Source organism: Vanellus vanellus, assembly GCF_965231255.1.
Source record: "Vanellus vanellus genome assembly, chromosome: 1".
Taxonomy (NCBI): Eukaryota; Metazoa; Chordata; class Aves; order Charadriiformes; family Charadriidae; genus Vanellus; species Vanellus vanellus.
In genome coordinates, this window is record NC_138905.1 from 149,934,738 (window position 1) to 149,948,761 (window position 14,024).

Here is a 14,024-nt window from a genome sequence, read left to right on the forward strand (position 1 = left end):
TGGCTTCCAGTTTTGGCAGTGTGGCTGGTGGTTCTCGGCGGGGCCCACAGCCAGCGCTCAGGTGGACTCGCGTATATACATGTGTTTGGGTTTGGTTTTTGTGGTGTTTTTTTTCTTTATTATTTTTTTACTGTTAAAAATATCTTGAACAGGTCCCTGATGCTCCTGTTTCAAAAAAAAAAGGCTGAAAATGTGACTTTTGTGCACCTGCAGGACTCCGATACTCACAAATCCCATCAAAACCCAGAGCTGGCGATGGGTCTGTTTTTAACAGCTGTTTAAACAACTGGTTGCGGGGACATATCGCAGTGTGCGGCTGTAGGGATGTGTTACAGCTGAGGTGGTGTTTTTCCGAAACTCTGCAGAAATGAAGCTGAAAGGGTGGAGTAGGGCCCTTTGGACAGTGCTTGGAGGAGCGGGCGACACTCAAGCAAAGCCACACCATTTTAATTTTAAAGCTCACTGAAGACTGATACCGGGAACACATCCTCCAGTATGAAATCAGGTGGTGCAACGCAAAGGGTGGGCTTTATCGCCTGTCCCCCAAAGATGTGCTCCTGTTACCCAGCACAGAAACTGTCCTGTAGTATGTCCTCTTGTGTCTGGTCACCAGCATTGATTTGCCTACTGGGAACTGGTAAACTGGGGGGGGGGGGGGGGGACGGGGACACGGAAAATCCCATCTTTTTTGCAAAAAATCAGAATAAGTAGCATCCTCCAGGCAGTCCCGTTTGTCAACCCAAACTAGTCGTACAGGCATGCTGTGTGAGAAGCCCTTGCTTCCAGCCTTCATCTCTCTCAGTGTCCTCTTTCCAAGTGTGTTCTGTCCGTGGAAACAGTTTCCACAGAGTTTCTATGTTCTGTCCACACAAACAGGATAATTTTGAGCTCGGTGATGGGAAAGGTGGGAGTCCTGAAATCCACACAAGGAAGAAAACATGACTGAGAAATCTTAAGTGGATTTTTAGCTTTTGGGGAATGATGCCTGAATCCCAGGCCAGGTGGCATCATGTCCATGCTACGCAGGGTTGGCCCCCTCTGCGGTAGACTTGCGGTTCACGGTACACAACACTTCACTCTCATTCTTCTATAAGGTCTTGTGTGGAGAACACAAAATTGCCAATTATGGGGTTGGGTGAATAAAGTAAATACCTAAATAATGTCCAGTCCCTTGAAGCTGATTTGCCATGGAAGACTTGAAGCCTAATAAAGTCATGCCTAAACTCTAGTAAAATCTGTTGAGCACAGGGAAGCTTGCTGCAGGATCAAGGCCAACAGTTCAAGACAGGACAAATTCAGAAGAGACAGAATTAGTAGAAGTTTCTGTCTGTCTCTTTGTGTCCAGTTACCCATTAATGAAAATAATCCAACAGAAGTAGAGTTTAAAATGCTTTCAACAGCTAAAAAATGTATTGTAAATACATTACAGCCCAAATCAAAACTGATACAAGCAAGTTTACACTAGTGCCCCTTATAGAACAAGGGAAAAGAAACTGAGGTTAGAACAGGCAATCTTAACTTAAATACTCACCTCTTGTACTTCCCAACCTCTCATTTTATAGTCTGCATCACTGTATGGAGCTTGAGTCTGAGTCTCACTGACACAGACGCGCGTGTAACTTGCACTGTTTCCAATCCTGAGTTGCAGGTAGTAGTGTCCTACACTACTGTGTTAGATGCCTCATTGAATGACCAAGAGGCAGCACTCCTCCCTGTTAGAGGAGGATTTAGTCCCTCTGATCCATGCCTTTCCAGATGTGACTACCACGGTGCGCTGTGCTGGAGCCTGACCAAGGAAGCCCCAGGACACTGTTGGTATGGACACTGGTGCCAGCCGACGGAGCAGAACAGGCTGATGCAAATGCATTAACAACCATGCATTCAGTGCTATGCTGATGGCTGCTTGCAACCAGTGAAGCAACAGAAATGTAGATCTCATTGGGAAAGGGGTAATGGATTCAAGCTGGAACACAAGAGGTTCCACTTAAATTTGAGAAGAAACTTCTTCTCAGTGAGGGTGACAGAGCACTGGAACAGGCTGCCCAGGGAGGTTGTGGAGTCTCCTTCTCTAGAGACATTCAAAACTCGCCTGGACGCCTTCCTGTGCAACCTCATCTAGGTGTTCCTGCTCCGACAGGGGGATTGGACTAGATGATCTTTTGAGGTCCCTTCCAATCCCTAGCATACTGTGATACTGTGAAAACAGTAATCAGAAACCCAAGTTTTCTGTCTGACTCTATGTTTGTTTCTACCAGCACCATGGCATCCTTGTGCCTCCCTTCCTCTACCTGTGAAGTAGAAATGAGGATAGTGATAGTTGCCTTGTTGGCAAAGCACATTAGAAATCTGTGGCTGTCACCAGTTTGAGTCTTCCGCAGGCTAGAAAGTTGCTTCTTGCTTCAGAGTGATGACTACAATTGCAGCCATGCATAGATTTATTAATAAGCGGTCTCCAGCTGTGGAACCAATTCCAGCAGATTATCAGGCTCAGCCCAAGTATTTTAACCTTTCAAGTATGTTGTTACTGACATGTATAATAATTAATCCAGTATAAAAGGAACCAATTTGACAAACTAAGCACAGTTAATAAGCTTTGTTGTCAGTAATTGGGCCTGAAAGTGTCTGATGAAGTTGAAGAACGTATTGCATAGGCAACTGTACAGTTGGATTATACAATTGCTGGTTCAGGCCAACGGAATTCTTGCTACTAATAATGCTAAACTATAGTGGGGTTTAGTGCTTTAAATAGGCAGCAAACCCAATGTTTGAGTCTGGGTTTTTTTTAATACTAGAGAATTTTCACACTGCCAGAGCAATATAAAGGACAATTGTGCTGGTGAAAAGTCGCCCTACTCTCTCTGAGACATTCTAGTGTGACTGTGGCTTCCTCAGAGATATGCCGCTGAAACCAATGGAAGTGATGCAGCCCAAGGACATGGGCCTAAACTGGAAAATTTCATCTTAATAACACATTCAATGTTTATGCCATTAAAACGGGGGTTTACGTCCTAATAACTCTTGTATATCTTTATTCCAGGTTTGGTGTTTCTCCTGGAAGAGTCTTACTTGCAAAAGATCAACATATGCAGCTTGGCCAGTCAGGAGGACCTGGTGTGGCACCAGACACCTGAGCTGCGAGAGCAAATTCAAGCATTTTAAGAAATTATTATCTGCCAGTGGCAAGCTGTCTTGACTGTCCTCGGTATGAGTTAATTCTAAATAAGAGTTTAAGCATACCAGAATGTTTAAATGAGCCCCTGTCTTGGACAAGATAAGTAATCATCCATACCACGGTTTGCATTTGAACGCATCCAGCCTAATTACACTGAAAGCACCCTCATTTTTCTTGACCTTTCAAGCTCATCCTATTCAGCAGAAGCATAGGCTTGCCCATATTGTTTAACTATGTTTATTTTTTGCTCTTTGCTGTTATTTCAGGTTTTAATCCAATGTCAATTACTAGGATAAGTCTTGGTAGCCCTTTTTGTCGTGCTTTGCCTCCATAAGAGCTAACCTTAAGACCAGTCACCTGTTTAGCATCAAGTACTCAGGAAGAATAAATCTTATTTAAATCAGCAGGAACACATGCTTTTCCTAGTGCAGTGCCATTATTGGTGAAATCACCGATCTGCTTCATGGCTGCATTTCTGAGGCATGACTGATCACTAAAGGAGCTATTTTATGTACAAACACCTTGCTTTGCAACTCGTCAGACATAGCACCTCTGGCATGTAATACATTTATTAGGGTGTGATCTTCACAGAATCATGGAATGGTTTGGATTGGAAGGGAACTTAAAGATGATCTACTTCCAACCCTGATTCTGCCTCTTTCTGCAACTTGTGTGAGCTGGTTTAAATGTGGATCTGGTTGATACAAGATAGAACATATAGAATAATTTGTGGCCTCTACAGTCATTAAGAGACTCTGCAACAATCAAAAAAATGAGGCTGAGGAATACAGGGGTGTACAGCCTCATACAGGTGCAGGGTTTACTAGTATGGTCTAAATATAATACATAAAATATTATATAGTTCCTGGATTGTTTTTTATCTAAAATAACTTTAGCAAGGAGTGACCTATAAAGTGCATGTCTAAGATAGCTGGTGTATAGGAAAGACTGAGGTGTGTGAAGGAACTGGGCGGGGTTTAGGGCTGATATCTGCAGCAAAATCAGATTGGCTGTAGTAGTGGCAAGATCAGATCCATAAGCAGCAAACAAGACTTGTTTTCAATTGAAGATTAAGCCACTTTTTATTTCAGTGTAGAAGCAAGTTTTATTTCATGATAAATGCCTTGGAAATTGTTAAATCTGTGTATGTCATTACACCATTTGGTTTCCTTCTGAGTAGGAGACAAAAAGTTTAGTCTGAGGTAAGTAGGTCATTAGCTGAAGCATCTGGTTTACCTTATATTCTTAAGACGCTTATTCTGAGCTGGTAGTTTGAAAGGGAAAACAGCTTTGTGGGGTTTATTAACAGCAATGAGCCAAACATATTGCCAGGACTGGGCTAGAGTAGCTAAGAACTACATTTAATTATCAAATCAATGTCAATTAAAATTGAACCCAATAATTCAAAATTAATTATATAGGTCATAAAATGAGTGCAGCCAACAAGCAAATTATCATGTCAATGTAGCAAGATAAGTCAATTCTTTAAACAAAAGTCAGAATAACAATTGAGTTTTAAGTCCCAGTTATGGGTGTTTTCCAAAGTAGAGAAATTAAGACAATTAACTGAAACAATTGGTATTCAAAACAAATTACTTCAAAATAACCTGCTACACTCTTTTAACCCTCCTCTTTCCCCATGGCCTGAATCAGACAGCTGGATTTACCAACTTTCATTTCTCTCTGTGGCTGAGAGTCAAACTGGGAAGCAGCTGAGTCTTAAATTCACCTGTTGCATCCACCACGGGACAAATTAGTTCCAGGTTATTTCCAGGTGCCAAAGTTGCTGTGACACTGCCAGTCACATTGCATGTGTGACTTAGGCTCCAATGAGGGCAAGCTGCATGTGCCCCTGCCATGCCGTGCCATGGTGTGCCTTGCCAGGATTGGAGGAAGGCTGACATCACTCCGATCTTCAAAAAAGGCAAAAAGGAGGACCCAGGGAACTACAGACCAGTTAGTCTCACCTCTGTCCCTGGGAAGGTAATGGAGCGACTCATTCTGGATGTCATCTCCAAACACGTTGAGGAACAGGAAGTTATTGGAAGTGGTCAACATGGATTTACCAAGGGTAAATCATGCTTGACCAATCTGATAGCTTTCTATGATGTTATAACTGGTTGGCTGGATGAGGGGAGAGTCGTAGATGTCATCTACCTTGACTTTAGCAAGGCTTTTGACACTGTCTCCCATAACATCCTCATTAGGAAGCTGAGGAAGTATGGGCTAGATGAGGCGACAGCGAGGTGGACTGAGAGTTGGTTGCGTGACAGAACTCAGAGGGTTGTGATCAGCGGCACAGAGTCTAGTTGGAGGCCTGTAAACAGTGGTGCCCCTAGGGGTCAATACTTGGTCCAATTTTGTTTAATATATTCATTAATGACCTGGATGAGGGGACAGAGTGTATCCTCAGCAAGTTCGCTGATGATACCAAACTGGGTATCATGTGGCTGACACCCCAGAGGGCCGTGCTGCCATCCAGCAGAGAAGAACCTAATGAGGTTCAACAAAAGCAAGTGCAAGGTCCTGCACCTGGGGAGGAAGAATGCTAGGCACCAGTATAGGTTAGGGGTGGACCTGTTGGGAAGTAGTTCTGAGGAGAAGGATCTTGGGGGTCATGGTAGACAGTAAATTATCCATGGCCCAGCAATGTGCCCTTGTTCCCAAAAAGGCCAATGGAATCCTGGGCTGCATAGGGAAGAGTGTGGCCAGTAGGTCGAGGGAGGTCATTCTCCCCCTCTACTCTGCACTGGTGAGACCACAACTGGAATACTGTGTCCAGTTTTGGGCTCCCCAGTTCAAGAGGGACAGGGAACTGCTGGAGCGAGTCCAGCGAAGGGCAACTAAGATGATTAAGGGATTGGAGCATCTCCCTTATGAGGAAAGGCTGAAGGAGCTGGGACTCTAGCCTGGAGAAGAGAAGGCTGAGGGGAGACCTTATTAATGCTTACAAGTATCTAAAGGGTGGGTTGAAGGAGGATGGAGCCAGGCTCTTTTCAATGGTTCCCAGTGACAGGACGAGGGGCAATGGGCACAAGTTAGAACATAGGAAGTTCCGTTCAAATACATGGAAAAACTTCTTTACGGTGAGGGTGACAGAGCACTGGAACAGGCTGCCCAGGGAGGTTGTGGAGTCCCCTTCTCTGGAGATTTTCAAGACGCGCCTGGATGCAGTCCTGAGTAATGTGCTCTAGGCAATCCTGCTTTAGCAGGGGAGTTGGACTAGATGATCTCTAGAGGTCCCTTCCAACTCTAAAACTCAGTAATTTTGTGATTCAATGACCAATCTGATACCAGTAGTGCTGCTGTAGCAAGAGTTGGAAGAGCTGTTGTCTTCTGCTTATCACCCTGTTAGAAACCTGACCAGTTTGGGGGCAAGCAGAAACACCTGAAGGAGCATTGAGGGGTGACTTAGGTCACAAGAGTGTGAGAAGAGAAAAGGAAAGGTGGAGGGAAGCACAGAACCTGGGTCCCATTTCCTGATGAATGCGTGCAGGATCAGTGTGGAACAGCTTTCACAGGGACATTGAGTTCTTCAAATAATTTATAATTTGCTGGTTGGGGCTGGCTTTTGGGAGGTGGCAGATGTGGTATTTATCGGGAGGAATTTGAACATTTTTTTTGCCATATCCCAGTAGCCCAATAATTAGCTAGGAACTGCACCACTTTTGTGAAGGCAAGAAAAAAATGTTCATGCCAGAAATTCTAGGGTATATTAGTCTAGAAGGGTTATCCTAAAATGACAGGCATCACTCTACAATCTAAAGTCAGGAAGGCAAGTCTGTGAGAGTTAGGAATTTACTTCACATCTCTTCTTGGCACATCCCCCTGGCCAAGGCAGTGCAAAGGCAGTCTGTGCTCCAGCCACAGGGAGTCACTCCCCAGGGTTCATGTCCTCCTGCACGGTGCAGCCCCTGTGCCTTACCTTGGTGCATAGCCCTCCAGGTACATGTTCGTCAACCAAGAGTAATTTTGGAGCTATTTATGTCTGACTGTTTCCAATGGAAATTGAGAGCCTTTTTTTTTAACAGAATCTGGAGCCTATTCCATAGTTTCCTTGATTCTTTATTTAAAAGAAAAAAAAGAAACACAAGGATGAAATTCCTTGTGTTTTTTTGGGATTATTCTGCTGTCTTCCTGAATGTGAGCTGTTAATGATGTTACCATGTTCCCTTGAACTCACCGTGCATGTTCACGTGCTAAAATATTAAAAAGAAAAAAAAGGGACAGGGAACTTCCCCAGTCAACATGTAGACAGAAATAGGGATTGGAGGAAGAGTTAAGAGGGCGAAGTTGAATTGTTTCGAAGAATGTGGCATTTGGAGTTGCAACATGGAGGTCATCAAAATTCTTTGACCACTGAAATTTCCATTGAAGTTTCTTGTCCTTGAGAAATAGACATCAGGCCCACAGATCTTTAGCTTTATCTTGACTTTCTGTGGCAAACTTTAATTTCCTTCAGCTTAATGTTTCCCAATATATGAGTGCACAGCCAGTCTTGGTCTGCAACAGTAAAATCTTGTTCTCGCTAAGGCAAGAACACATGGGAGATTGTCTATTTGAAAAGCTTGTTTTTAAAATGAGTGTATTTTAACCAGTTATGGCAACCACCACCAAGGTGAATATATGAGGGACTGGGTAAACGTAGAAAAGTTTTATGACACTACTTTCAGCCTCACTGCAAAGGAAAAGGCTTAAGAATATAAGATGATGTCAACATTTAGTATAAAGCTTTGACATGTCCTCAAGTATAACTGATGGTCATCAGCCAACTTCTCCATTTACTCAACTCACCCTAAGAGCAGTTGATGTTTTGGAACTGCATCATCACCAACCGTTCATGTAACCTTGTGTCAGGACCAGCTGTGATAGATCAACCATGAGAAACATCACGGCTTATCCTCAGGAATTTTCTTCATCTAAAAAGGAGGAAAATGATTTTACATCTTCTTGTTACGTATTCAACTCAAATGAAAGAGGTTTAATGAGATGAAATGTGTGTTCACAGCCAATCTCTCACAAGTATTATAAGATACTCAGTTATAAAGCACACAGTTAAATGAAGAAGTCACAGTTGCCATTGCAATTGGTATTTCATAAACAGCAATATTGAAGGTGCCAGTTTTAATCTTATACTTCAAACAAAAAGTCATTGTTGTTTAATGTGTTAGCCTATGCTTTATATCTGTCACTGTAGTGTTCAAAAAGGTATCAGGATGTGTTTTTTCCAGCTGATGTTGCTCTCAATTGCCAAATCTACAGCTGATCTCAAAACAATGAAATTAATTTAAAAATGATCAAGCAAAGCAAAAACGCCATTTTCAAATGTGAACGAAGTATTATCACAAAATGTGGGTTTTTTTAGTGGTCCAGGATATCATCTCAGAACACAGATCCTATTGACACAACTCTCAGTTGCTACCCAGTTACTTTACAAATACTGGGGATAGCCCAAAACAGCTGTATTAAGCATTCGTCCTCTTGCAATCTAATGTCATAAACTCTTATTGAATACCATCTTTTTTGACCATTCAGAGCTAAACCTCTCCCCTTGTTAGGCTGTCAGCTCTTGTTGCAGGGCACTAGGTCCCCTGTTCATCTTCAGGCCCTGTGATTCTTACATAATCACAACTATTTCTTTTTTTAGCATAAGGGACACCCCAGCCCTGCATTTGGAAGCATCACACCATTTAGGCACGTTTCCCCAGCAACGCTGTCTTGATTTTAATTTGTATCTTCAGAAAAGAAGGAGGCTGACATCCATCCACCCACTTACAATTCCCTCTAGACATTCAGTCCTTTTATTTTTGACATCATTTAACTAGTAGGCTTTCCTTGCTTTGAAAAAAGCATCAGAGCAGTTAGCATGTGCTTTGTTGCAACATCCGTATTTCCTAATTTACATGCAGCTTCCTTGAGGACTCACTTAATTAAGGAAACCATGTCTCTGAGCAGTGACTCGTTCGTTGGTCCAGGCAACGCAAAGAGAGCAGATTATTTTGTTCTCCAGGAACAATAACAACAGCAACACACTGGGCTTCATTCTCTTGGATAACTCATGGTGCTAGATTGTGCCTAGCACTGTTGTTGTCTAAATGCGCTCGTTACAGAAGGTATTGGGTCAAATCAATTTCTGCTGTTCTCTCGATGATGTTGCTGGAGTTAGAATGGGGAAAAATCATTTTGGCTATGTTTTCCCCGTTCAGAAGACCGGGACCTCTGCTTGATGGCTTCCTTCTTTGTTTTATTATCACACTGTAGTCAGCACGAGGTTTACCTGCATGCAGCTTTCATCTTATCTAACTCCCTCTTCCCCCCAGAAAAATCCCTTTTTTTTGGCTAGGATTTCACAACTAGATAAATGAAACGCACATGATGAAAATAAAGCTGCTGTAAAAAAATGCTTGTTAATGGTAGTTTGATACTGTAGTTAGTTCAGCACTGCCTTTCAGAGTTGCAAGGAAGATCATGGACTGTAGTGGCATCATTGTTATGTGCCAAAAACTCAGCAAATTACTAGAACATGTCAGGCTACACTGTAAAGTGTTTGTGTATTTTTTTTTTAATGTAATACCAGCAGAAATTGTACACACAAATATGTTTCTCGGGTAGAACAGAGGACATTTAAACATATTTTTCAATTGTTGTCTTGGATTTTGGAACTATATCCAGTATACTCTCTAGAATTTGGTTTTGAAATTGTATTATGCATCATGAAGCTTTAATATAGTCTTTATTGGCTTCTTTAATGCTGTACTCATATATCTTACTGCATTTTATCATAGATTAATTGGGTTTTAATTTTACAACCCTCCTCACTCTTCCATTAAGCACTATCCTCTTTAGACACTGTATTGCTGACCAGGAATACATATGATAACTTTGTCAACAGAAATAAAAAGAAAATTTAAATTGCATAGAATTAATTTTCCTGTCTCAGGACTATTCATCAACTAAATAAGCACAACATGCTCTCCAGTTTCATATGACTTCATGAGAGTCACAAACCTCTAACCATCTCAAATCTCTGAGGTTAGCGGTGATAATCCAAACAGGATTCACCAGTTATTGCACCATATCCTTTTATATTAACAAGTGAGGAGATGCAGTCTCAATGTGTCATCTCTGTTAAATTCTCTCCCCAGTGAGATGTACTTAGAAGAAGGTGGCTGACATAACCATTGATGTGGCTGCCTGTTTTCTTTCTGAGTTTTGGCTTTTCCTCCTTTAGCAATTTGGTATTTCCAGGTAAAAACCCTAAGTACTCTGCTTGTTAAGTATGGTGTCATACAGCAAATTATACTGTGGAGGAAGCTCTGTCCTCTCCAGTTACTTGCAGACAAGAATGCTAGAGAGGCTCCAGCCTCTCCTTGTTTCTGGTAGTAGGGCTGAGACAGTCAGGTACTGGGTTTGACAGAATATGGAAGCAAAGAATCATCTAGGTTGGAAGGGGCCTTTAAGATCATCAAGTCCAACCATTAACCTAACACTGCCAAAAACACCACGAAACCATATCCTTAAGCACCACGTCTACATGTCTTTTAAATACATCCAGGGATGAGGACTCAACCACTTCCCTGGGCAGCCTGTTCCAATGCTTGACAACCCTTTCGGTGAAGAAATTTTTTCCTAATATCCATCCAAAACCTCCCCTGGAGCAACTTGAGGCCATTTCCTCTTGTCCTATTGCTTGTTACTTGGGAGAAGAGACCAACCCCCAACTTGCTACAACCTCCTTTCAGGTAGTTGTAGAGAGCAATAAGGTCTCCCCTCAGCCTCCTTTTCTCCAGGACAAACAACCCCAGTTCCCTCAGCTGCTCCTCATAAGGCTTGTGCTCTACACCCTTCACCAGCTTTCTTGCCCTTCTCTGGACATGCTCCAGAACCTCAATGCCTTTCTTGTAGTGAGGGGCCCAAAACTGAACATAGTATTTGAGGTGGGGCCTCACCAGTGCCGAATACAGGGGTACAATTGCTTCCCTAGTCCTGCTGGCCACACTATTCCTGATACAGGCCAGGATGCTGTTGGCCTTCTTGGCCACCTGGGCACACTGCCAGCTCATATTCAGCTTGCTGTCGACCAACACCCCCAGGTCCTTCTCTGCCAGGCAGCTTTCCAGCCACTCTTCCCCAAGCCTGCAGCGCTGCATGGGGTTGTTGTGACCCAAGTGCAGGACCTGGCACTTGGCCTTGTTGAACCTCATACCATTGGCCTTGGCCCATTGATCCAGCCTGTCCAGATCCCTCTGTAGAGCCTTCCTACCCTCAAGCAGATCAACACTCCTGCCCAACTTGGTGTTGTCTGCAAAGTTACTGAGGGTGTACTCAATCCCCTCATCCAGGTCATCGATAAAGATATTAAACAGAACCAACTCTAGTACTGAGTCCTGGGGAACACCACTCGTGACTGGCCACCACCTGGATTTAATTCCATTCACCACAACTCTTTGAGCCCAGCCATCCAGCCAGTTCTTTACCCAGCGAAGGGATAGAGTGCTCCCCTGCGGAGTCAGAACTTGGTTTTCTTTGTGAATAGTCACTCTGAGTGACCTAGCTCTCCGCTCCATTCTTTGTCATTATTTCCCTCAAGTCATGTTTATTCTCTCTCAATTTCCCCCCTTCTTTTTTGGCTTTGGAAGAATTAATTCTTTATTTTGGAGCTTTCAGGCCCATCAGAAAGTGCAGCAGTTGCCATTTAAGACAGGCAAAGATGATGCATTCTCAAGATGTGTTATTATAAAAGGGAGAAGAAAGCTCACCTCATTGCATTTCACACACACTGTTGCTAGCTTTGAAAGATATTCATGTGCCTAACTGTCACAGGGAAAAACTGCCCAGTTCACATAGTTTAAACCAAATCAAGACTGAAGAGGTTTATTGATTTATTAACAGCATGTAGTTAACCAGCAATCAGTGAATAATATATTCAAGATCAATACCAACAGATAAACCACAACACTAGACACTCACAAACAGTTACTGAAGTCCTACAAATTTTTTAACATTCTTCTATAACTAATTCCCAAAAGTTCAAGTCCCGCACAGGGAGTGACAAGTGTGCACACCCCTCCCCTGTGTATGGGGCTCCCCTCCTTGCCCACCTCTTCTTTGGGGAATGTGGCTGCTCTGGCTGTCTGTGACCCCCGCCCCCCAGCTGCTCCTGACACCCCTTGGACCCCCATGGCACTAAGAAAGTCCTGTGGGGCCACAGGCGCAGGGTCCCTCTGTGCTGCACCCCCCTCGGGTCACTCTGCTGGGTGCCGTCTGTGTCCCCCGTCCCACATGGATGCTGTACCCTGTGTGCTGGGCAGGGGCTGTGGTGGTGCGGGGCCACCACTGGCACTGCCAAACCCTGCTCTGCTCCCATCCCCATGGCACCCAATCCCCAAATCTGTTACAAATTTTGGTGCGTCATTTGTCCTTCCTTTCAAGCTCTCTCCTTCTTTGTTTTAAAACATTCTAATTACCTGGTTACTGTTAAATCCTTATGATGGTCGTCCTCTTCTCTAGCAGCAGCAGTTTGAGCAAACACCCTCTCAGATGGTTTCTGGCGCTCTGCTCATGCATGCTGTTGACACTTACGTTCCTGTCTTACCAGGCCATTTTGCCAAGGATGATCTACAAGAGCAATCCCACACACAACATTTTGCTGGCAAGAAATACTTATTAAGAAAAGAAAGTAAATGCAGATGGGGAATAGGAGCTATAAAATGTCTTTATTCCTGCCACCACCCTGTCGTTCTCCCTCATTTGTCTTGTCTGGCAGCTGCAACATATTACAGGAACTCTTTTTCTAGACATTTATGTCTAACACTGGGACTGGATCTTTGGCTGGAAACTTTGGTCCCTGTTGGGCTCAGCAGGGGCTCAGCAACACGCAGTCCCCAGAGCAGAGACCAAAGTGAGCAGATGGGCTTGTTCATGGAGTCTTTCCCCAAGCAGGGAGAACCCTCTCAATTCAAGGTTTTGCCTAAGTGGAAAAACTCAACTCAAGCAAATAATATGTAAATAGGGTGTCAATGGAGCCAAATTCTGTAAGACAAAGTCCTTAATTCTATGCCTAAAGCCACTGTGCTTCTGCAAACAGACCTTTGGGAAAGGACAACAACTTAGAAAACTGCATTCAAGTTTATTTGACGAGGAGATTAAAAGCTTTAAAAAGACATTCAACTGCAAAATGGAGAGTCCCCTCTGAAGGAAAGACTGCTTTTTTCTTTTGTCAGTGACTCCTCTGGCCAGCTGCTTACAGGCAGACCAGGCAGATCTTTGGTGATCCACCTTATGGAAGGGACATCTGTGCTCCGTGCATGGAGGGCTCTGGGACTCAGGTGTGGAGAGAAACAGCTCCAGGGGGTGAGACACACTTCTCAGTGGAGGCTACAGGGGAGGCATCCCTACTCACAGGCAGTTTTGGACCCAAATCCAAATACTATGAACAGGCTTAGTATTAACGGCTCTTAGTTTACTGTTGTTTACCAGTCTGGTCTGATCGCTAGACTTGGGAGTGGCCGTTTCCATGAAACTTACAGTTCCAATATTTTCAGGCAAATAAAATGCTTTAAAAGCTGAAAAGTTTTTGCTTTTTGCTGCATTAAAGCTTTTGCCAAGTGATATAATCTAATGAGATAAGAAAATACTCAGGCCTATGAGTGTCCAAGCATAACCACTTCGTCCAAAGAGCAGAATAAAAGTTAGCTCAAGTCTTACAGCTGTCAGGAGTCAGAAGACATACAAGAGTTCATACAAATGAAATTTTACATGTCAGGGAGGCAATCAGTTCATTTTCAATGCCAGTAAAATTTTGTATAAATACATTTGACCTGAAACAAAGTGAGAAAATTAATTGCTTTCA